Here is a 24,422-nt window from a genome sequence, read left to right on the forward strand (position 1 = left end):
AGCCCTTGGGCGGCCTGAGCGAGGCATGTCATCGACAGATACTGTCTCTCTGAATCTCCTCCATATCCGAACAACATCACTTTGGTTCACTGCGAGACGCCTGGACACTTCCCTTGTTGAGAGTCTTTCCTGGCGCAAAGTAAAAATGCGGACGTGGTCGGACTGCAATATTTACTGTATAGGCATGTTTGAACTACATACCACACGATCCATGTACCTCTTTCCTGGTGGAATGACTGGAACTGATCGGCTGTCAGACCCTCTCCGTCTAATAGGCGCTGCTCATGCATGGTTGCTTAGACCTTTGGCCGAGTTTAATGGCAGTCAAAGGGACTGTGTCTGTGATAAAATATCCACAGTCAACTTCTATCTTCAAGAGTCCTGGGAACGAGGGTGATGCAAAACTCTTTTTTGCGTGTAGAATCATTACCGACAGCTATCCGGCAGCAACCTAGAACACATGATAATTAAATAAAACTTGTTGATCAGAATCGTCGCCACTTATTGCGGCTGTGCCCTCCCGTGATGTTTCGTGATTCCTGGCTGCATGAGGAGAGGGTGGAATGATAGGTGGGTGGACGGTTTCTTCTCACTACAACAAAAAATGCACACGTGGTGCTTAATTTCAATGATGTCCAATCTGAAGTTCTTTGGTTAACAGCAATCAAAATACTATGTCTAACGATTATCATAGCTAGCGAAGGTGCGAGACGACGACTATTGATGTGTAAGACTAGAGCACAGTGTGGCATATTGAGGCGCAATGCCAGCTGAGTCTCGATGCGACATAGCAAGGCAGTATACCTAGATGAGAGAATGGGAGAGCTGTTTTTTTTCTGAATTGGGTTTCGATCTCCCCCCCCCCCCCCTGCATGGAGTGGGCTGGTAGCAGCTTAGTACGTCGCTCTTCAGCCTACAAAATATTTAAAAATGTGATAAGAATATAATAAACAATAAAAGCAGGCGACAGAAACGGTGACATTTTAAATTTGGAAATGGCGGAAATTCAACACTAAACACTCACGTAAACACTCCACTAAAAAATTATCACGGAGATGACACACCACAACCTATGGCCGATGGAGGGATGGGGGTGGGGGGTGGACCCGGACAGATGAGGGGAGAAAAGGGGGGCTGACGAGGGAGACAGGCCGGTCGTCGACGGCTGCCTATATGCACGCGGCCCAGGGTGCGCCATCGGCGCGTTCCCTGGGGGCGTGCCCTGATCTCCTCTCCTCATCGGGACGCCTAGTTCAGAGCCTGCTGTACAGTGTTTCCCAGTGCCGACCAGTGTGCTGGCGAAGGCGTACTCCAGCAAATTGTGGGCCTCTGAATACGGAATTCCCTGAAGATTACCGAAGTAGAATATCCCATGCGTGAATCACCAGTTACTATCCCACGTTCAAAGGGAAGCATTTTCACATGAATCATCTGAGTACAAACGACAGATCCGTCAATGCACTGCCCTTTTACACCTTGTGCACGCCACACTAACACCGTCTCTGTACGTACATATCGCTAACCCGTGACCTTTATCACCTCAGTATTAATGAAGCTGAGTTGAGAATATTTTTAAATGACTCTGATACGATTTTCTTTCTTGAACATAGGTGCTATTTTCGTACTCAAGTACCTGAGCCGCCCGTAACCACATGTTTATGTGAAACATAGTTTTGGGCAGAAAGCCCTGAAAACTAGTTCTGTGAAGAGCAGTACTTAGTTGTACGCGCTGGTGAACGTTCGAAAAGTCTGTTACTAAGCAGATAAATTTAATAATACCTCCAGGCTTAGGGGATGAATTTATCTGATATCAAAATTTGTACAATGTTCGATAGCGATTTTTTGTAACTAAGAATAACGAAAATGGAAAACTGACGATCATTAACTGTAACACTGATTTTCCTAAGAGTTCTAGTGATTATATGGCTGTAGGCCAACATATATCATTCGAGATATACCTGTGTAAGGAATTTTTGGTGCAGCTAACAACTTACGTGCTATAACTACAATTATAGGATATTTTCTAAACAAAACTGAATTATTTGTTAATTAATTTATTTACATACTTATTTTACGAGGCAATAGTAAGGAATTCAGCCCTTTCTAACATCTAAACCGTCTTGGGGGAGTTAACGCTGAACTTTGGCTAGTTCATGAATTGCACCTCATAACACTAATGTTATCAATACTGCTACTGCCAATACTAAAGAAAGTGAATGTGTGCTGTTACAGTAATGCCGGTGCTATCAAAATTGTGTTAAATAATTATCACGTAATGTTTCATTCCTTTCGAATGGAAACAATGATAAACAAACAGTAGTACAAGTCAACTAGTTATGATGCAGTAATATCGGAGGATCAAGATGACTGCTCCGGGGAAGAGAAAGAAATAGTATTGAAAAGTTAGCAGATGAGTTTAAGGGAATAATTAAAGAAATGGGTAGTTTGGAGGGAATCTGGGACAGTCTTGACTATGAGCCAGAAATACTGATTCCCCGGTGGACGGAAGAAAGACAGCGGGGATATACCGAGAAGGAAGCTATGCCGACGGTAACATGTTAAGCTTCAATCTGCTGTTGAATGGAAGGTGGTTTTGGGTAAGATACGGGTTAATGGGTGGTTTGTGAATTTGACTACACTACAAAAAAAAAAGGGCAAACGAAAGGACTCGCAAACTTACATACCAATATCTCTAACATCGGCTTTCTGCAGAATCTGTGAACGTAATCCCGGTTTGAATACAATAAATTTTCTTGATGCCGACACGCTTATGTCCACGAGTCAGCATGGTTTTCGAAAGCATCGCTCATGCGAAACTCAGCTTGCTCTTTTCTCACGTGCAATACTGCGAATTACGGATAAGGGAAACAGGCAGATTCCATATGGAATAGATCCCCAGATATGCGAGTGGCTCGAAGACTAATAGAACCCAGTATGTTGTCCTCAACGGCGAATTTTCATCAGAGACAAGAGCATCGTCAGGAGTGACCCAGGGAAGTGAGACAGAACCATTGTTAATTATTATATTCGTAAATGATCCGTGAAGAGGGTGAGCAGCAATCTGCAGTTGTTTGGTGATGTTGCTGTGTTGTGCTGGAAGGTGTCGAAGTTGACTGACTGTAAGAAGATACAAGATCACTCAGACGAAATTTCTAGTTGGTGTGATGAATGACATCTAGAGCTGAATGTAAGTTAATACGGATGAGTAGGAAAAACAAACCTGTAATTTTCGGATACAGCATTATTAGTGACCTGCTTGAGACATTGACGTTTAAATGTCTATATATATAGCTTCGGTTCATTGGGAGAATTTTGGGAAATTGTGATTCATCCTTCAAGGCGACCGCATGTAGGACACTAGTACGAGCTACTCTTGAATTCTGCTTATTTGGTTTGGATACGTAGGTCGGATTAAAAACGAGGACATCGAAGCAATTCAGAGACACGCTGCTAGATTTGTCACTGCTAGGTCCGAACAATACGCAAGTATTACGGAGATGCTTCCTGGAGGGAAAGCGACTTTCTTCTCATGGAGGAACTTTAAAGCGTGTTCTATAAAGTATGATAAATGACGATCTGTGACATATCTGCCGAAAGAGTAGAATGCTGGTGCACGCAAAGGTATTTCGGAGCACCCCGTTCATCATATGTTGTTCAACATGGAGCTCCGCAGCGGATCACGCCTACATTTTCGCATGTTGATCCAACGACATTGTCAGTTATGATTGCAATGAGCAAAGGGCTATTGAGATTCTACAGCCGATTAATATAAACGCCTCGACCCATACGGTGAATCACATTTTTGCCACACTGAGTCACTGGTTGTCTCCACACGTGCCGTCATCGAAGTGAACCGCGGCTCGAGACGTGCAGCACAACACGGACACAGGTTGGTGGGAGCAGTATTTTGCTGTGGAAGACATTCCCCTCTGCATCCCTTAACGCTTGATGTCTTTCCCGCCGGCGATGTCATCTTCCAGCAGTATAACTGCTCGTGTCTCGGAACAAGATCCTTACTACAATGGTTTGAGGAGCGAACTCACGTAAACGTCTAGACGACCAAAATTGCCTGATGTAAATCCCATGGAACCCATCTGAGTCGATATCTGGCCCCATCATCCTGTATGTAAAGCAGCGGCTCGTTATTTGTGCGAGTTACATGATCTGTCCGTAGACATAGAATGCCACATACATCCACAAACCTACCAACAAACTGCCGGATCCCTGATACGCAGAATGAGTGATGTATTTCGTTCCAGAGACGAACAGACAGGCTATTGAGCACGTGGTCGTAACTTTCGGTTCATCGGAGCACAGCCGCCTCGTTTTGTCTGCGTGTGGAACAGAAATGGAGATGAGTAGTACTGGTACAGGGTACGAGGGTACTCTCCACTACGCACCGCACGGTGGCTTGCGCTATATGTATGTAGATGTAGATGTACGTTTCTTTGTCCCACTTAAGGTTACCTGCTGATGTGTTTCACACAAACAAATAAGTATTCCAGTTGTAACCTGTGAGTAGACGTAAGCTGCAACGCAGTCTCGCATTTCTTACTGAGTTCCGTACCAACGAAACAGAAACGATAAATCTTTGTTTGTTCTGAGAACACAGCAGTTGTCAACATTAATAAAGTGAACACAGGTTTAAATTATTTTTATTCGTTTTACTGATAGCTGCTGTATTTTCAGCACATTCAACCACATTAAAATGATCGAAAGTCGAAATTACAATCGTGGAAATTGTAATAAATAGTACAATTGATAGCGAATCTGCTGAAATTAAGCAAAAGGAGAGATAAATTATTTCGTAATTACTAAAATAATCTTATCCTTAGGACTGCACACAATAACCTGAACAAGTAAATGAGAGTTGTCTGAATTGTACCACATTTGATATTTTATTCGCTATAGACTGAAAATTGCGTTATAAAATTATTTAAACATTGTCATCCTCAACTGTAGGATGTTGTTCTCGTTGTCTGATTTAAGGAACTCAAACTCTTGGAAAGCTAAACACACTGCACTTAATTTTATAAACATCTACAGGCTGAAGAAATTGAGAATCTGGTATCTTAATTTGTAATTCCCTTGTAAACTATATCTCTGTACTTAAAGATACTTATTATTCAAGTTTAAGGTAATGTTCGAAGTTTTAGTTCTTAAAACACTATTTGTATGCATCGGAATACAACTTCTTCCCTGCGTTCCTTGCCCCTTTACACTTGGCAGGAGCCCACATTTTCTTATTTCATGCGTCTGGTCACTTTTTCCATTTGGTCTTCATCAAAAACTCACTACACCATTTCTGTGTTTTAGGAATGAGTCGCTGTAATGGCCTCCCGCAATTTCCGATACACTTCCATTTCACAGGTCGAACTGTAGTTCTAATTTTCTTCATCTTCGATTTGATGGACAGCTTCAGCATTGTTTTTGTCTGTCGTTGCTCCTTTTGGATCGAAACTATGGGACAAGCAGACTCGTTCTGCAAAGTCTAACGCAAGTTTTATTACGTCCGAGAAGCTTAAATGGACCATAATCTCTTAGAATTTAAGAGTATATCATGCCAATTCGTTTTCAGCTTTGTTGGGAAACATTTTAACATGCCCGTTGGCGTTTTCCTTCTCATTTTCAGCGTGTCTCAAAATATTTAGGTTAGGGACATTTTATATTTGTTCATATACATTTAATCTATGATTGCCACTTAGATATACTGTTACAACTATGTCCAATTCATCTGCGTTTCACTTGTCATAACGCCTTTATGTTACCATATTATAATACAACATTATTGTTCGATTAATAACGTCGCATAAAAACACGTGATAAAATGCACCACATCATATTTAAGAATTATGTTCCACTAATAATGCTAAACAAGTTTTTCAACTCGAGTATAGGAAGAAGTTTCTTAAATTGTAACTGAAACTTATAGCGGGACATTATAGGCAACGTCGCCTTTTCCTTGTCAGTTCCCTACAAATCAACTACAACGAATACAGAGCCATGAACGTCTGCAAATTAAAGTTGTTTCATGTACATCAATGAAAAATAAAACATTATGTGACCATTTGCCTTGCAATGGTAATGCTCTTCGCCACGTGTGCAAAAGAAAAAGGTTACGGTAGAACAAAACTACAACAAAATGAAAGCTGTCTTCAGATGACCTGTTCCTCAATAAGCAACGGATAACATGGCTCCAAGAAGCACGTATTTCACGCTGAGGTCACAAAATGCCAAACACGGTAATACATATACGTCAGAAACAGACTCTGTACTGATATTTTTATCGATATGTGCCTAAACAGGAACCAAAATCGCGAAGAGACGTGACCTAAATTAAATACCAAATCTATTGCACTAGAGGGACGCACGTAGCATCAGCTGGTACCGCAGCAAGATGTTCGTTAGATCAGTGGGACGGAATAAGTACCACACCAGCGAGAAAGCAAAAGATATACATACGCTTCAGTTGACTTACGAAGTTGCTATAAGAAACAAAATACTGGGATACGTAAAAAAATGAGAGAGTGGTAACGGGTAGGGCCACAGATCAGCAAGACTAAACATAAAAGGCAATGAATTGCAATATCACATCATAGTTTCGTAAAATAATATAGTCCTAAATATATACCAAGCAATTAGATATTAATCGATAAGCGACAAATAGCACTCTCTGCTCGCTAAAAATCTAGAAGATAACAAACAACAATGTTAAAAAAAATCCCAAAATCCGATTAGGCTACAATCTCATTTAATAGCTTTTAGTTGCAACAGGTTCCTCGCCAGTGGTAAACCGCTTGAAATAAATTGGCTTCCTGCTTTGGTTGTTTTTATATCTATTTTATTTTTACTTTCTATACCTAGATGTTTCCTCTTTGTAGGCACTTTCAGTATAATGTTAAACTCGTTAAACACATATGTGTCGGGATACAGTCATATAATTTCATGAGTATTCCGTGACTGGTCGGGTTTGACAGCTGTAGCAATGATAACTGATTAGGTACGAACAGCAGCACACAGGAAAGCTTTTTACCAGCGTTAGATGGCTGTCAACGCTGGGCAGCGTTACAAACGACTTTTTTGCCAGAACATGTCGCTCCACACAGTTCAGTGCTCCCTGGCGCTGGTCAATGCCTCGGCAGCGTGCTGATGTTAGTACAGCGCCAGGTACGCTTACAGATCTCAAGCACAGCCAACCATGTGCTGTTCAATAAATGATGTAACTTTAACCAAAAATTCTTTCCATAAATTTTGCAATATTTCAGGTCTCGTCACATTCGAAAATCGTCCGCGGGTCACCACATTCTCCCGTCTCTCGGATAACATAGGAATCCCACGGCGGAAGAACTGGGCATCTTTTGAGGAGAGCCATGAATCGATCTAATTTTGCATTTACTCATATGACCGGAAGCACTGGTCAGCCAGGCCTTGTGTAAATGTCCAAGAAAGGTGGTAGTCATAAGGAGCAATGTCTGCAGATTACGGCAAGTGGGTTATTACTTCTCATTTCAACGTTTCCAGCCACGTTCTGACGGGTTTTGCGACAGTAGGTCGAGCGCTGTCATGATGCAAAATCACCTTTTCATGCCTTTCTCTGTACTGTGGCCGTTTGCCTTCCAGTGTTCCGCTCAAAAATATCAATTGCTTTCGACAAGTACCTCTTGTGACTGTTTCCACTCGGTGTCAGTCGCTTTGAAAGGCTTCCCACTTCCACCGCTATGCCGGTCTCCGACGTCAAAATCACAGTTATTGAAGCGCTGTAAGCATTCTCTACAAGTACTTTCACTAAAAGGTCCATCACCATACATCTTACTTACTTGCTTACTAATTGGTGGTACAGCCCATGTAGGGCCTTGGCCTCCTGGACAATCTACGCCCAATCTTCTCTGCTGGGTGCCTCGGCTCTCCATCTTCTGACTCCCACTCTTCTCAAGTCCTCCTCCACGTTATCTAGCCATGTGATTCTTGGGCTGCCCCTTAGATGGCGTCCCCCTGGTTTTCCTTTGAAAACTTTCTTGGCTGTTTCTTGGCTGTCCTGATCTTCACCAGTCTTTGTGTACTTCCCGACTAACTTAGTCTATTATTCTTTATTTGTGTCACGATACCTGCTTTGTTATACACCTCTCTGATCTCCTCATCATTTCCGATTCACCAAAGCTCCCCTATCATCCATTTGTCCGTAGATTTTGCTTAGTATCTTCCTTTCCTATCTCTGCAACAGCTCCCCATCGTTTTGCCTTATCGTCCAAGTCTCCGAAATATACATCACCACAGGTGTCACTGCTGTAGGATACACAGTCAGCTTCAGATTCCTACTAAGGCTTCTTGCTTTTAATACTTTAATCCATGCAGTGTAACTCCTGTTACCAGCCACAATTCATGTATGTATTTCTTCTCTCATAAGATTATTCTCAGTTACCAGGGGCCCAAGATATTTTAAGCTCTCACAGTGCTCATATTCCCCCCCATTCAAAGTCATGCTTATTTTTCCTTCACCATACCTTTTCCTAGATGTTAACATACACTTGGTCTTTGACTAATTAATTGTCAGCCACATCTCCGCTCCATATCTTTCTATTTTTTTAACCTTTTCTCTCAGGTACCGTTTCCTCCTGGATAACAAATCATTATACACTCAAACACCAAAACAAGACTGGTATAGGCATACGTATTCAATTACAGAGATATGTAAACAGGCAGAATACGGCGCTGCGGTCGGAAACACCTGTATAAGACAATATGTGTTTGGCGTAGTTGTTAGTTCGGTTGCTGCTGCTACAATGGCAGACTATCAAGTTTTAAGTGAGTGAGAATGTGTTGCTATACTCGGTGCAAGAGCGATAGGACGCAGCATCTCCGAGGTAGCGACGAAGTGGGGATTATTCTGTACGACAATTTCAAGAGCATACCGTGTGTATCAGGAATCCCGTAAAACATCAAATCTCCGACATCGCTGCGGCAGGGAGAAGGTCCTACAAGAACGGGACCAACGATGACTGAAGAGAATCGTCCAGTGTGACAGAAGTGCAACCCTTTCACAAATTGCTGCAGATTTCATTGCTGGGCCATCAACACGTGTCAGCGTACGAACCATTCAACGAAACATCATCCATTATGGACTTTCGGAGCTAAAGGCCCAATCTGTTCCCTCGATGACTGCACGACACAAAGTTTACCACTCGCCTTCATCACCGAAATTGGACTGTTGATGACTGGAAACACTTTGCCTGATCGCATGAGTCTCGTTGCAAATTGTATCGAGCGAATGGACGTGTACGGGTATGGAGGTGACCTCATGAATCCATGGACTCTGCATGTCAGCAGCGGTCTGCTCAAGCTGTTGGAGGCTCTGTAATGGTGTGGAGAGTGTGCAGCTCTGTATTCGTGCCTGATACGTGTAGATACGACTCTCACAGGTGACAAAGTGCTTAAGCATCCTGTCTGAACACCTGCATCGATTCATGTCCATTGTGCCTTCCGACGGTCTTGGGCAATTTCAGCAGGACAATGCGTCTCCCCAAACGTTCAGAATTGCTACAGAGTCCTTGGCTCTAGGAGCGCTCTTCTGAGTTTAAGCACTTCCGCTGGTCACCAGAATCTCCAGATATGATCATTATTGAGCATATCTAGGATGCCTTGTAACGTGCTGTTCAGAAGAGATCTCCGCCTCCTCGTACTATTACGGATTTATGGGTAGCCCTGCAGGATTCATGGTGTCTGTTCCATCCGGCACTACTTCAGGCATTAGTCAAGTCCATGACACGTCGTGTTGTGGCACTTGTTTGTGCTGAAGGGGGCCCTTCACGATTTTAGGCAGGTGTACCAATTTCTTTAGCTCTTCAGTGTATCTGCATATGGAAGATCGTTGTGTCAGTCTATTAAACAGTGGTCCCCCAGGGTTGCCGCTTTGTGTCTTTCGTATTACCCTGTCCAAGGCGACATTGAACAGAATAATGGAGAGCACATTACCATGTCGCAGTCCTCGGTTAACTTCAAATGCCGTTGATAATGCTCCCTCAATCTTTGCTTTAGATACTATTCTTCTCAAGTCGTTTGAACTAGTCTTCCCAGTTTATTGGGTACGCCTGCCTCTTGCATTGCATTCGAGAGTTCATCCCTTTTGATTTAATCATTGTTTGAGATAAGTGAACAGCTGGTAGACATCGCGGTTATACACATAAAATCTTTCAAGGATCTGCCTGATAGTAAAAATCTTATCTGTAGTTGATCTATTAGTTCTGAAACCACACTGGTAGTATCTTAGATTTATACATATCCTGTTAGAGGGCCAACCATCTTTTTTCCTATTACATTATATACTATATCGAGCATTGAAATTCCTCTATAACTCGCACGGTCGGCTTTGTCGTGTTTCTTCTGCATATAGCAGAGTATTAATCTATTCCATTGTTCAGCAATATTTTCTTTCCACTATAATTTCATACATAACCCTTATTAGATTTTCTCAGCCATATGTTCTCATTTCTGTTGTAGTATTGTCTTCTCCCGGAGATTTATTGTTTTTAAGAGTCTTGATACTACCGTTAACTTCTTCAGTGATGCTCCGTCTGCTGATACCCGGTACTCTTCTCCTTTGTTTACTTCTTGCTGCAGCTCCTCTACGATACTAGCATGAACCTCACCTTCGTTTTCCGTTTCTGTATTCAGTACACTAAAATATTCCACCCATCTGTCTAAAACTGATCTTTTCCTCTAATCAGAATTCCTCCTGTTACAGGTAATTGCTCTGAGTTCGGATCGTTTATTTATATCTTTCACCCACATATATATTTTCCTTGTTTCCTGAGCAGTCTTTCTCTCTTCTAACTCATCAGTCCACCGTTTTTCAAATTCTCTCTTTTTCCTCCTATGTTCCTTATGTACTTCTCTTTTCCTGGTATTCTTTTACAGTGTTTCTTGTTCTCCTCTCCAGCATTCTTTATATTGGGTCATTCCTTTCTTCTGTCTTCTGTCTTCATCCTACAATCTTCATTAAACCAGACCTGGGATCTCGATTTCTTCTTTCTAGCCTGTATAGTTTCAGCAGTCTCACTGACCGTTTCAATCTTTCTTCAGTATCCTCTCCTACGCAATCTTTGGCTTCGTTAAGTCTGTTTGCCAAAATAGTTTTACACTATTGTTCTGTATTTTCATCATTTCTTAACTAGTCTTCATCAAACCGTGGCACAGTCACGCTGCAAAATCACATTTTCATGACTGTCACTGTATTGTGGTCATTTGTCTTCCAGGATTGGGCTCAAATGCATCAATTGCTTTCGAGAACAATCTCCTGTGGTTGTTTCCGTCGGTTCGAATAGCTACGAAAACCTTTTCTCTTCCATCGCCGCTCCGGTATTCGATGTCAGAATCACCGTTTCTGAATTACAAAGACCATTCTCTAATAGGAAACTCACCATAGATCTTACGCAGCATTTAATGGTCCTCTGCCGCAGATTTCTTCATGTTAATGCAGAAAATTATTACTTATAACAGACGACTAGAGCTGCGCAAGGAAGTTGACATATTCCATCGAGATTATCTTTATGATGCCATCACAAACAGACAAATATTCTGATGGCGCTATGCTCACAGATGCAGTTTATTTTGTGACACTTACTAGCTGCCAGCTGCACCACCATTTTCCGCTGCTACCATCTGTTGTAAGTGGCGAAAGCAAAGTTGTAGACCTAATAAATTAGTTTATGAACGACGAAGAGGACCATAAGCTATAAAGCTAGACTAGCCTAATCTTAGGCATGGCGTTTAATCGGCCTGTTTCACATATATCATTATTCGAGGGAGCATTGATTATTTCACTTTATACATGATCGATACAATAAACTCCAATAGACAAAAATTTCCCAGTGTAGGCAGGAGGAGCTAATCTAGCAGACTTTCAGTCAAGTTAGTTTTATAACGAAACACAATGTTGACGCAAATGTAATTAATGGTAAACTGTTTAGAACCGTCACGATAAAAAGCGGGTCAACCAACCACCAATATTGGCCATGTGTCACACAAACGAATCTTCATTCTTTACTGTACCCAAACCATTATTTTGTAATTTTTTGCTTTTTTACACTTTTATACGCCCAAGTGAGCTTTTATTTTCTGCTACTTCACTGCTAAGAAAGTACGTATCGGCCTTCCGTAATCCATACCTTTCAGCGTGAAAAGGACGGTACACAGACTATTTAAGGTATATCACATAATACGTATGTTCTTTACCTCCATTAGTAGGCGCCCGGTGTACACCAGGTTGCAAAAGTACGGCGATGTATAGCAGCGAAACTTCTTCTGAATGCGGCAAGAGCAGCTGGGTTGACCAGTTCAAAAGAAAATTGCCTAGAGACGGACCAGTGCTGCGTTCACAGAGCGTAACAATAAGAGTAGCTGGCGTAGAAGTCTGTAGCGGGGGACGCAGACAAATAGTTGTAGGGAGATGTGTATGATCGAGACACTAATTCAAGAATTATTGATTACAGTAAACGGGGTACTAAGCGCGTAGAGAGAGTTGTAGCGGCTGTGAGCGCATTCGGGAGAAATCTGTAACTGTTAACAAATACAGTGCGTAGTAGAAAAGCGGGCCGATTTGGATATAGCGAAACAGGTAGAGAAATATACTGTAAGAAATTTTCAATCACAACAATGAAACCCTTGCGTATTGCCATTTCACGCACCGTTCATGTTTGGGAAATGATGTTTTATAGATGGACCCCATTGTTACGTTGACCCTTGCAATCTTCGCTGTAAATCGTTTATTAGACATACAAGCAACTTTATAGGAATGATTCAGATTGCAGCGTGAATGCTGTCTTTCAATTCGGCAATTGTGTGCAGAAGTCTATCTTACGCCCTTTGTTTAAGGGACTCACAAAAGAAATAGTCACAGATAGATAAATCGGGAGGCCTTGAAAGCCACAAAATGTACCTTGTCCTTGAAATGATGTGGTTCCCAAACCCTCTGTTCACTGATGTCACTGAAATTTGAGCACAACAAGACTTAGTACCTTCATGTCGAAACCAATACTTATTGGCAGGAAACTGCTCAAGTTCAGGAACGAGGAATACGTCAACGATGGTAGCAAACCGCTGAGATGTGGCTGTGGTCGCGAGTTCATGTTTGTCCCGACAAAAGAAAGGATCGATTACGTCCATTGAGGAGGCTGTGCACCAAACTGTGGCTTTCTGGACGTGTAAGGGTCCTTGTGGAGCTGTTGAGCATTATCCTCGCGTCAGTAACGTCCTCCATCCGTTCCTGTGAGTGACAACTTCTGGGCCTTCCTGGCGGTTTCAACTGAAGTGCACATCCCATAGCTTCATAGTTTTTCACCCACAACATGATTTCATGTGCCGAATTGACGGCGGTATTCCCGTCTAGCAGCAGCGACACACAGCCACCGTCCTCGTGAGAGGCCTTCACAGCCACAGCACGTCCTGACCCGCTCCACTGCTCCATCTCGGCAAATAGTGGACCTGCCTGAAACGCGTGACTGGTGTTAAGTGTCGACAATAATAACATTCCACTTTTAGAGATTAATTAAAATAGTTCATTTTCCTGCCTCATCCTGTACTTTACTTGACTGTGGGTAAATGGAGAGTTAGGACCAATACTGTAGCTACAGGAAAAGTCTACTAAATGAAAATACTGGCATTTTGTATACCTAATTCGATAAAGTGGGACCCAAAGATATAAGTAATTTACATGGATGTATTTGTTTTGTATTACTTCGTTGGAATCCATTGTAATCGCTACTGAGTGAATGTTAATTTGTGATTTTGTATTATAAACCGTTCTTCGTAAAAAAAGAGAATAATTTGAAATATTTTTGAATGTGTATAACGCAGTGAAACAATGTTCACGCATTACACCTTCAGTTGCAGACAGTGGCACCACGTACAGGAAAAGAAAATATGAGCCTGAAGCGATGCTAGTGGTCCGGAATTAACGTATACTGACCTCGGAGAAGAATAATCTGGCAACAAAATTGTGATCAAGAGTACAGGTCCAAATAATCAACCACAGTAAACACGACAACGCTAACGGTATGCGCCGTGCAGTTATTACTCCACCACTCGTGCACTGATTTATTGAAAGGACTCGGTATACATTCATTATTCCATCAGAAAATGTGGGAAATAACGAAAGCAAGAAAGTGAGTGCGAGAATTGTGTGCTCAGACCGATCGAGGTGGCGCAGTGGTTATTACACTGGACTCGCATTCGGGAGGACGACAGTTCAAACCCGTGTCCGGCCACCCTGATTTAAGATTTCCGTGATTTCTCTAAACCGCTTCAGGAAAATGGTGGATAATTCCTTTGAAAGATCACAGCCGACTTACTTCCCCATCCTCCCCTAATCCGATGGGACCGATGACCACGCTCTTTGGTCCCCTCATCCAAACCAACCGACCATCCTGTGCCCAGCTTAAACAGGTAGTGCGCAACCTCCTTATACAATACTGGCCATTAAAATTGCTACGCCACGAAGATGACGTGGTACAGACGCGAAATTTAACCGACAGGAAGAAGATGCTGTGATATGCAAATGATTAGATTTTCACAGAATTCACACAGGGTTGGCACCGGTGGCGACACCTACAACGTGCTGACATCAGGAAAGTTTCCAACCGATTTCTCATACACAAACAGCAGTTGACCGGCGTTGTCTGGTGAAACGTTGTTGTGATGCCTCGTGTAAGGAGGATAAATGCGTACAATCACGTTTCCGACTTTGATAAAGGTCGGATTGTAGCCTATCACGATTGCCGTTTATCATTTCGCGACATTGCTGCTCGCGTTGGTCGACATCCAATGACTGTTAGCAGAATATCGAATCAGTGGGTTCAGGAGGGTAATACAGAATGCCGTTCAAAAATGGTTGAAATGGCTCTGAGCACTATGGGACTTAACATCTGCGGTCATCAGTCCCCTAGAACTTAGAACTACTTAAACCTAACTAACCTAAGGACATCACACACATCCATGCCCGAGGCAGGATTCGAACCTGCGACCGTAGCGGTCACGCAGTTCCAGACTGAAGCGCCTAGAACTGCACGGCCACACCGGCCGGCACGGAGCGCTGTGCTGGATCCCAACGGCCTCGTATCACTAGCAGTCGAGATGACAGGCATCTTATCGATATGGCTGTAACGGATCGTGCAGCCACGTCTCGATCCCTGGGTCAACAGATGGGGACGTTTGCAAGACAACAACCATCTGCACGAACAGTTCGACGACGTTTGCAGCAACATGGAGTATCAGCTCGGAGACCATGGCTGCGGTTACCCTTGACGCTGCATCACAGACAGGAGCGCCAGCGATGGTGTACTCAACGACGAACCTGGATGCACGAATGGCAAAACGTCATCTTTTCGGATGAATCCAGGTTCTGTTTACAGCATCATGATAGTCGCATCCGTGTTTGGCGACATCGCGGTGAACGCACATTGGAAGAGTGTATCACTGGCGTATCACCCGGCGTGATGATATGGGGCGCCATTGGTAACACGTCTCGGTCACCTCTTGTTCGCATTGATGGCACTTCGAACAGTGAACGTTACCGTTCAGATGTGTTACGACCCGTGGCTCTACCCTTCATTCGATCCCTGCGAAACCCTACATTTCAGCAGGATAATGCACGCCACCGTGTTGCAGGTCCTGTACGGGCCTTTCCGGGTACAGAAAATGTTCGACTCCTGCCCTGGCCACCACATTCTCCAGATCTCTCACAAATTGAAAACGTCTGGTCAACGGTGAGCGAGCAACTGGCTTGTCACAATACGTCAGTCACTACTCTTGATGAACTGTGGTATCGTGTTGAAGCTGCATGGGCAGCTGTACATGTACACGCCATCCAACTCAATACACAGGCGTATCAAGGCCGTTATTACGGCCAGAGGTGGTTGTTCTGGGTACTGATTACTCAGGATCTATGCACCCAATTTGCGTGAAAACGTAATCACATGTCAGTTCTAGTGTAATATATTTGTCCAATGCGTACCCGTTTATCATCTGCATTTCTTCTTGGTGTAGCAATTTCCATGTCCAGTAGTGTAAATACGATGAACCTGTTACTGCGGCGTATAGTGTTACAAGGCACACATAAGTTCGAGTTGAAGTGACTTAGTGCAGCCGGCCGAGGTGGCCGAGCGGTTCTAGGCGCTCAGTCCGGCACGGTAGCTCAGCGTGTTCGGTCAGAGGGTAAGATGCGCTCTGTAATAAAAGAACTGAGTGACTGGATCAATAATGAACTTCAGCGGGCGTCAAGGGACGTCCGCCACGAACAATTGCAACGAACTATAAAGAACAAAATGAGATTACAAGAAAAAATAAAATAAATAAATAAATAAAAAGTGCGGAACCGCGAGACTGCTACGGTAACAGGTTCGAATCCTATCTCGGGCATGGATGTGTGTGATGTCCTTCGGTTCGTTAGGTTTAAGTAATTCTAAGTTATAGGGGATTGATAACCTCAGATGTTAAGTCCTACAGTGCTCAGAGCCATTTGAACCATGTTTTGACTTAGTGCATCGTAGATATGAATATCGGATATTCCATCCCGTTAGAGCAGCTGAAATGCGTTACACTTCAGACAATCGCTTTCCAAACCTTTGATGGGTTGGTTCGTTTTAGTTAGGAACTGCTCGCTGTCCTAGTGTTTAACTAGGCCATTCTTTCACCGAAGTGCCAATTTCATTTTAAAGAAAGTACAATCTTACTTAACAGGATTTTTATTTGAGACAGAAGTGTCCTTTCGCTAATCTATCATTGAGTCCATTTGCTAGATATTTTACTTTGCTTCGACATGTTCTTTCACATGAGGAATTCGGTGTTGACTGTGTAAACTCGCACAACATGTGGTTAGCTAAAGTATTACTAGTTTGCAGTTTGGCACTTGTACGAATGCTCAGCGTGTTGTAAAATAACCGATTGTTACTAATTCCACTCGCTAGCACTGATAACAGTTGCAGATGATTATGGTCAAACTGACTATATTTAAATCTAAAATAGCGGAGGACCAGGTGTTACCTTCACTCGGCACTGTTCGGTACCTTGGTATTTACGTCTGACAAGGGTTATTATCCTCATTATTACAATGATCTTGAAAGACGCTGTATGCTATTGAAAGCTTAATTATTTTACTGTTTTCGAACACTTCCATTTTAAATTCTGACAGGCAAAACTTAGAAGCGAAAGATCCCTTCGCTAGGTACACACCGTTGCCCCAGCATTTTATGATCGTTCGTATATAATAAAAACACCCTTTTTAAAGAGGTACAGATCTGTAACTAGGGTACAGTAACTGAAACTATCTTTTAGCATATACACTTAGCAATAATAACTCACAGGTTCTACCAAGGACGTGGGTTATACTTTGTGACCACCACAAAAATGTTTAAAAATACCAATTTCGTTAGTTACTGATTACTTATACTCACAGCAAACCTTTTAAAGAGATTTATGTCAAACTTAGGTCCCTGAACTGGAAACTGTGGAATGTCGTAGAATATTTCATTAAAAACAAAAATGTTTTCAAAATTTTAAAATACACTGATGGAAAAAATAGCAGTACCAAAAAATAATTTATGTAGAGTAATGAAATTTCGTAATTACGTTTGTCGGTCCATGATGTCCCATATTCCCTCAAATGGAGTGAGCGTTATTCTGTTGGGAAACATCCCTTGGAATATTATTCATGAACGGCAGCACGACAAGTCGAATAACCAGACTGATGTACAGTTTCGCAGTGGGGGTGAAGTGTCCCCGTTCTCATATGAAATTGCACCCCAGACCATAACTCCAGGTATGTATCTAGTGTGTCTAGCACGAGAACAGATTGGCTGCAGGCCCTGCACTGTCCTCCTAACCAACCCACAGCCATCACTGGCGCTGTGGCAGAACCAACGTTCATCAGAAAACACAGCAGACATCCATCCAGCTATCCAATGAGCTCTCGCTTGACATCACTGAAGTCGCAGTTCGCGGTGGTTTGGTCTCAGTGCCCCGGCACGCCATAGCCATACGCCGAACACGATGGCTTTCCCTCTCGGTAGTATCACGTGGCAATATCGAGCATCTCCTCTGATGTCAACGCATACAGAAAATAAAGTCCATTATGTCTCTACGCAAGTGGAGGAGACCATTATAAACAATATTTACATTCCACCTATTGTGCCATGACCACTGGATGTTCTGCCAATTACTTCCCACCCACCGATTTATGCTGGAGTTTTTAATGGTCACCACGGTCACTGGAACTATGCACGGGACAATGAGTGTGGTGTTGCACTCAACGACTGGGCTGAAAATGAAAATCTATACCCGGTTTATGATAACAAGGATTTGGGAACTTTGAGATCGGCAGCTTGGTGAAGACATTACAACCCGGATCTCTGCTTTGTGTCCCGGGAATGCAGAGGCCACCCAGTGCCTATACCCAGAGAGGTCATGCCTAATTTTCCACACAGCCAGCACAGTGCAGTAATCCTGGATATGGGGCTCTCTGTCCCAATAGCTAGAACTGTACCACAACCAAGATGGAATTTCCGCAGGGCTGATTGGCGGAGTTTTGCTGACCACCTAGATAAATGTATCTGTTTTATTCTATCAGAACCTAAAAAATACCCACAATTCGTTGGGGCTGTTCTTACTACTGTGAAGAAGTTTAGGCTTCGTGGGTATAGAAAGGAATACATACCAGGCTGGAATGAACATCGTGAACAACTTTATGAACAGTATAGCGAAACTGGCGACAGCGATATTGCAGACGACCTCCTCCAAGGTCTTGACACTGCTAGAAGAATGGTATGGCATGTGATCGCAGTGAAAGTAAACTTCAGACATTCGAGTAGAAAGGCATGGAGCCTTCTGTGTAAACTTGGCGGAGCCTCCAATAAATCCGGGCAGAAACCTGGTATTTCAGGTAACCAAATCGCTGACCATATAGTGGAAACATCTAGATCATCCCGTGACAAACAGTATGCTTTTAAACTTAAACAAGCACTCACCTCTCTAAAAGCTCAGAATCCAAACGAATCCAAATTCTCTTCACCATTTACACTGACTGAATTCTATGAAGCCATGAAACAAACGAAAAATGGTAAAGCACCGGAATTTCTGATAAACATGGGTAATGGTGGAACAAAATGGCTGGTCCGTTTCTTCTCCAACATCCTAGACAGTAGATCACTGCCCAACGAGCTAAAGAGAACAAAAACAGTGGCAGTTTTGAAACCAGGTGAACCAGCTGACCAACATTAAAGCTTCAGAGCAATTTCCCTTTAGAGCTGTATTTATAAACAATCCATTGCCGAAAAACTGTAACTCCCATCAATACCATGATAAACAACAGATATTTCCGTGTTTACTTTTGAGAACATGTGAGCAAGGAGAGGAAGTTAAGTAATTGTCTACTACAGGGCTCCGCCTTAGCCCCCCAATTATTCAACCTATATATCTGCGCTCTCCCCAGTACCAGGTCAGCGAAATTCTGCTACGCGGACGATATTGCTCTTGCTTGTAGAACCAAGAACCTTGGATGAGCGGAGACAATTCTCACAGAAGATCTAGCCGTTGCGAGCTTTTATTTTTTAAAAAATGGTGACTTAAACCCAGTACAAGTAAAACTGAAGTATCTACATTCCATCTGAACAACAAACGAGCTAACGCGGATCTCAGAGTGAAACTTCACGGAAACACTCTTTGCCATTGCGCTTGTCTTCTCAGCAGCCGAGTATTGTGCTCCCATGTGGCTAAACAGCTGCCACACCAACTTGATCGACGTTTAGTTGAACAACACTATGCTGTTAATAACTGGGGCAATCCGACAACGCCGATTTATTCCCTCCCTCTCCTGAGAAACATCTATCCACTAGCAATCCGCAGAAGCGAGGTCTTGCTTAGGGAATACCGCAAGTTACAGGGGAACCTGGAATTACCCATAGAGGAAGATGTACCAAGTTTACGACGAAATAGACTCTGTTCAAGAAACCCACCATTGCGGCAAGCAGACAAGTCAGATGCCAGTAATACTGGGGTGAGAGAGCTGTGGAACCAGAACTGTGAAATCATTGAAAATCCTGAAGAGCGTGAGTGGTTTCGTAAGTATAATTGTAATACTGCTGGCACGGAACTCGACAAAAAACTGTGGCTCAAACTGAACAGAGTTCGTACTCTGCGAATCGCAGACTCTCTTTACAAATGGGCTGCTACAAAGTTTCCTGTTTGTGACTGTGGGGCTCCGAAACAGACAATCAAGCACATTAGAGATGAATGCCCCTTGCGTTCCTATATTGACATTTATTTAGTTTTGTACTTTCATATTCCTGTTATATATAGTATTACTAAAGTTATATACCTATAATTTTAAAGTGCATGTAAACCATACGAATAAATAAAAAACTGCATCCTCATAGCGGTGCTCCTGGCACTCCTCTTATGGGACTGGAGGGAAATTTGAACAGACATCATCTTTCAGAAGTAGGAACGAGCCTACCATCTTTCGTCCTTCTTGGTGCTGCGACTGTTTTTCAATCAGTGTATAAAGTGCCTGAACAGAGTACAATATTTTCTAAAGGTGAACACATATAACTCTCCTCTCACAACACCTTCAGACCATTAGATTGTGTGAGTAAAGTTTGCATTTATGCAGAAACACAAGAGGTGAAATTAAAACGATGAACTTATTTTTATTTCATTTTTTTATCTTGCGGTCTTCACTGGAACATTGTAGCCAGTTATACAAAGGTTTATACAGGTTGTTGCTTTTCAGTAATACAATGAAATTCAATAATAATCCAATAATATACTCCAATAGTGCAGTGGTTATTTAGGGATTATTTAAATTTATTGTGATATGGAAAGAGTTTCCGATATTTTATTTCTTGCTTCGTCTGAGATCACTCTTCCATAGCTCTTTTATTGGTCTTAATTTGTAGTCTGGCTTGTGTGTCTTGCAGTATTCTGATTTCCTCTGTTTAATTTTTTATTTCGTTCATTGTAATTTGGAGTTCTCTTACATCTTCCTTAATTTATGTGGTCCATTCGGTGTTACTCTTACTGTTGCACAATTTTTTTTAATAATTCCCTTGCTAAATCTGTTTGCTGGTGTTCTCATGAGATGTCCATAGAACGGGAAACTCTTCTTCCTGATTATGCACATTGCTTTTTCTTGTACACTCTTTCACTTGAAGCTGTTCTCCAATGCCCACTTACTTGATAGTGTTTATGGGCGAATATCCTAATTATTCTTCTTTTTGTCTTTAGTATTTTATCAATTTATGATCTGTTAGTTGTTTTGAAGATAGTTTCAGTTGCATAAGTTATTTTTGGTCATTTAAGTATTGTTTAACGTTTTAATTTAGCATCAATGGGGAGGCTTCTTTCGTCGTATTTCGCTTTGGTAATGTAATTTGTTTTTTTAAGTTTTTTATTCCATTTTTCCATCATGGGTTCTCATTTAGATTGTAAGTTACGATTTCACCGACATATTTAAATTGATCAACATTTTGATTTATTGTTCTCCTGATGTAATTCTGTTTGCAAGTGGTGGATTAGTTAGCATAACCTCTGTTTTTTTTTTTTAATGACAGCCTTAGGCGATTTTTCTGTACTATTTCTTGTAGTGATTTAACTTGTTGCCTGGTTTATTGAACGTTGTTGGCTAGGAGACTAGGATCATCAGCAAATCCCAAGTGGTTTAAACTTATATTATTTTTAGCACTTCCAGTTATTTTCTTTGGGAGATGCTTGTACCATTTTATACTGTGTATTCCAGCGTATAGTTGAACAGCAATGGTGGTAGTCGTCATGACTTAAGTGTGTTTTTGTAAGGAAACGTTTCATAAATTTCTCCTCTGAACTTAACTTTCGATTTGGCGTTGGTTAGAGTAAGTGCTATTAATTTAGTTTTGGAAGGAGTCCCATATTCTGCAAAGTTGTTACAAGAGCTCCATGATAGACGTCCTGAGATACTCAATAGTGGAAAAGCAATCGCATCACAAAAAAATATAAAGAGAACATCTGCCATACAGTCCCAACTCTAGGTAATAAGACAGCGTAACCTTCAGTTGCAGTCTCTAATATTTTCTGTCAGCCCGTATTACACAAAGTAAAAACACACAGCAAATGCCCAATGGTCCTCTGGCAACGTACCACGCGACACATATATCTCAGTGGTAGTGAACGGGTTAATAAACGAACCGTTTCTTCTAGCGACTTCATACATTTTAGCTCGACGGTTGATATCACTTTCAATGCAAACATTTCCAAAACGAGAGCAAGTAATTTTCGTGAATGACCCTTCGTAAAGTGGGAACGTGGCAGACAGGCCCTGACTGAGTTACTGGACTGCCTGAACAGTGTCCATGAAAACATACAATTGACAATGGAGCTAGAAAGTAAGAAATATCTTCCAGTTTTAGAGATGCTAATAAGAGGAAGTACAGATGGTCCCCTGGACACGCTGTCTATAGAAAAAAGACTCACTCGGATCTGTACCTTCATGCAACAAGCTGACGTCACTGGTACAGAGAAACTCTGCGGCAGCTTAGATTGTTTGCTGCCAAGAACATTGTACAGCGCAGATTGACTTGCAGTGAAGAAAATGAATGATACAACCATCCGTAAATAAGAGGTAGGGAAACAGGAACAGATATTTATCCCCTGTATTGGCACTCCCTATGCAAACTGGAAGAAACTTCGGGAAAAATACTGGCTGTCTTTCGACCATTACGAAAAAGGAAAAATATGTTTAGCTCGGTAAAGGAAGAAATACATTTCCGAATACATTGTGTATATGGCATTCCTTCTCAGTGTCGGCGTACACCTGGGGCATAAAGACGAATGAGCACTGGCTAAACACAGCCTCAACGAGAGGCATACGTTAGGATTTGAGACATCAAATATGTTGTGTCGAGTTATTCAATTTTGGGAGAGCATCATAAAAGATTTTAATGAGATACGACTCCATAACAGTCTCGTCAGTAGACGAGGGCCATCAGCTAAGTTCGTCGAGGGACCCTGTATTGGCAGCCTTATGCCAAGAGCGCACCCAACAGTTGACACTTCGCCAGTCTGGGCAACACTGAATGCACTAAGGGTCGAATAGCGGCCAGCGCCCCCACCACACGACACACCTGGTGAGAGTCCAACACCTCTCGCATATATACAGGCTGCAACGTTTATAAGTGCAGGTATTCCTTTTGTTGACTGAGCACAGTGTATTGAACGACATTACATCCGTATTCACGCCATTTGCAGACTCATAATTATAGCTAACACAAGTCGTATGCTTGTAGTTTGGTTAGCATCTCCAAGTACGTGTGGCAATAACAAGCTATTGATGCTTATTACCCGCTGGGCAGCAGCTCAGGTGTTGAAGCGTGGACACGTAGACGCAAAACGGTCAGGCTATACCGAAGTGGTGTGGTTCAGACCGCGCAGAAAACATCAAGCAGTAAAGATTGTGACGTCTTTGTGTGAAGACTGTACGATGGAGACAAAAGACAACCAACACATTCATAAGTGTACTTATTAAGATACCACTGCACTTATACCCGTTTCACCCTGTATATGGATCACCATTGCAACCTCAACATTTCACCTGGAGATGGTGGGAGTGACATTCATCAAAACGTCCCGGAATTTCGACGAAGCTCAACATTACTTTACAAATGTATAAATATTGGACACATTGTGCTAAACACTTAATGATTATAATTTGGCAGCATTTTAAACTGCCTACATACGTCAATAATTATAATGAATATTCATAATCAATTTTTTGTTGCCCCTGGAAACCGGTGAATAGGCAGACTGCAGCTGGGCCCAGTGACCTTTTGATGTTTTGCAATAAAGATTGGGAAAAAAGAATACATTGATAACTGTATCTTAAAATATCACATGCTATATGAGAATTTTACCATGCAGTGTATGTGGTATCTTAGAGCTGAAGTAATTGACTAAAAACAGTCAACAAGCAAATTATAATAAAAACTGTTGTATCAGTCGTCGCTCCAGCTATGTGATCCAGTAACAGGTTCTCACTGCATTCATCCAAAGTGCTATCTCCCTATCTGTTAGTTTCCTGCCAAACTGTGTTTCTCTTATGAGATGAATATGAGACTGCATGGTGCTACATAGTCGTTAGATAATTAATTCCGAGAGTATGAAGCAGATAAAATATAACATTAACACCAAAGGGTATGAAAAAATACGAAATAGACAAACAAATAAATATTGGAGCAGAAAAGAAACGTGTGGCTTTTAGTCTTCTGTATTGATTCGACAGTTCCTGCAGTGGCTATTAAAATGACAGCTACCATAATAAATAATACTTCCTTAAAAATATGGCTTCCTTCCTACACCATGTCAATTTAAGACCACTTCCTTTTTCATGTCCTAATCAATGTGTTTCTCTT

Source organism: Schistocerca americana, unplaced genomic scaffold (assembly GCF_021461395.2).
Source record: "Schistocerca americana isolate TAMUIC-IGC-003095 unplaced genomic scaffold, iqSchAmer2.1 HiC_scaffold_42, whole genome shotgun sequence".
Classification (NCBI taxonomy): domain Eukaryota; kingdom Metazoa; phylum Arthropoda; class Insecta; order Orthoptera; family Acrididae; genus Schistocerca; species Schistocerca americana.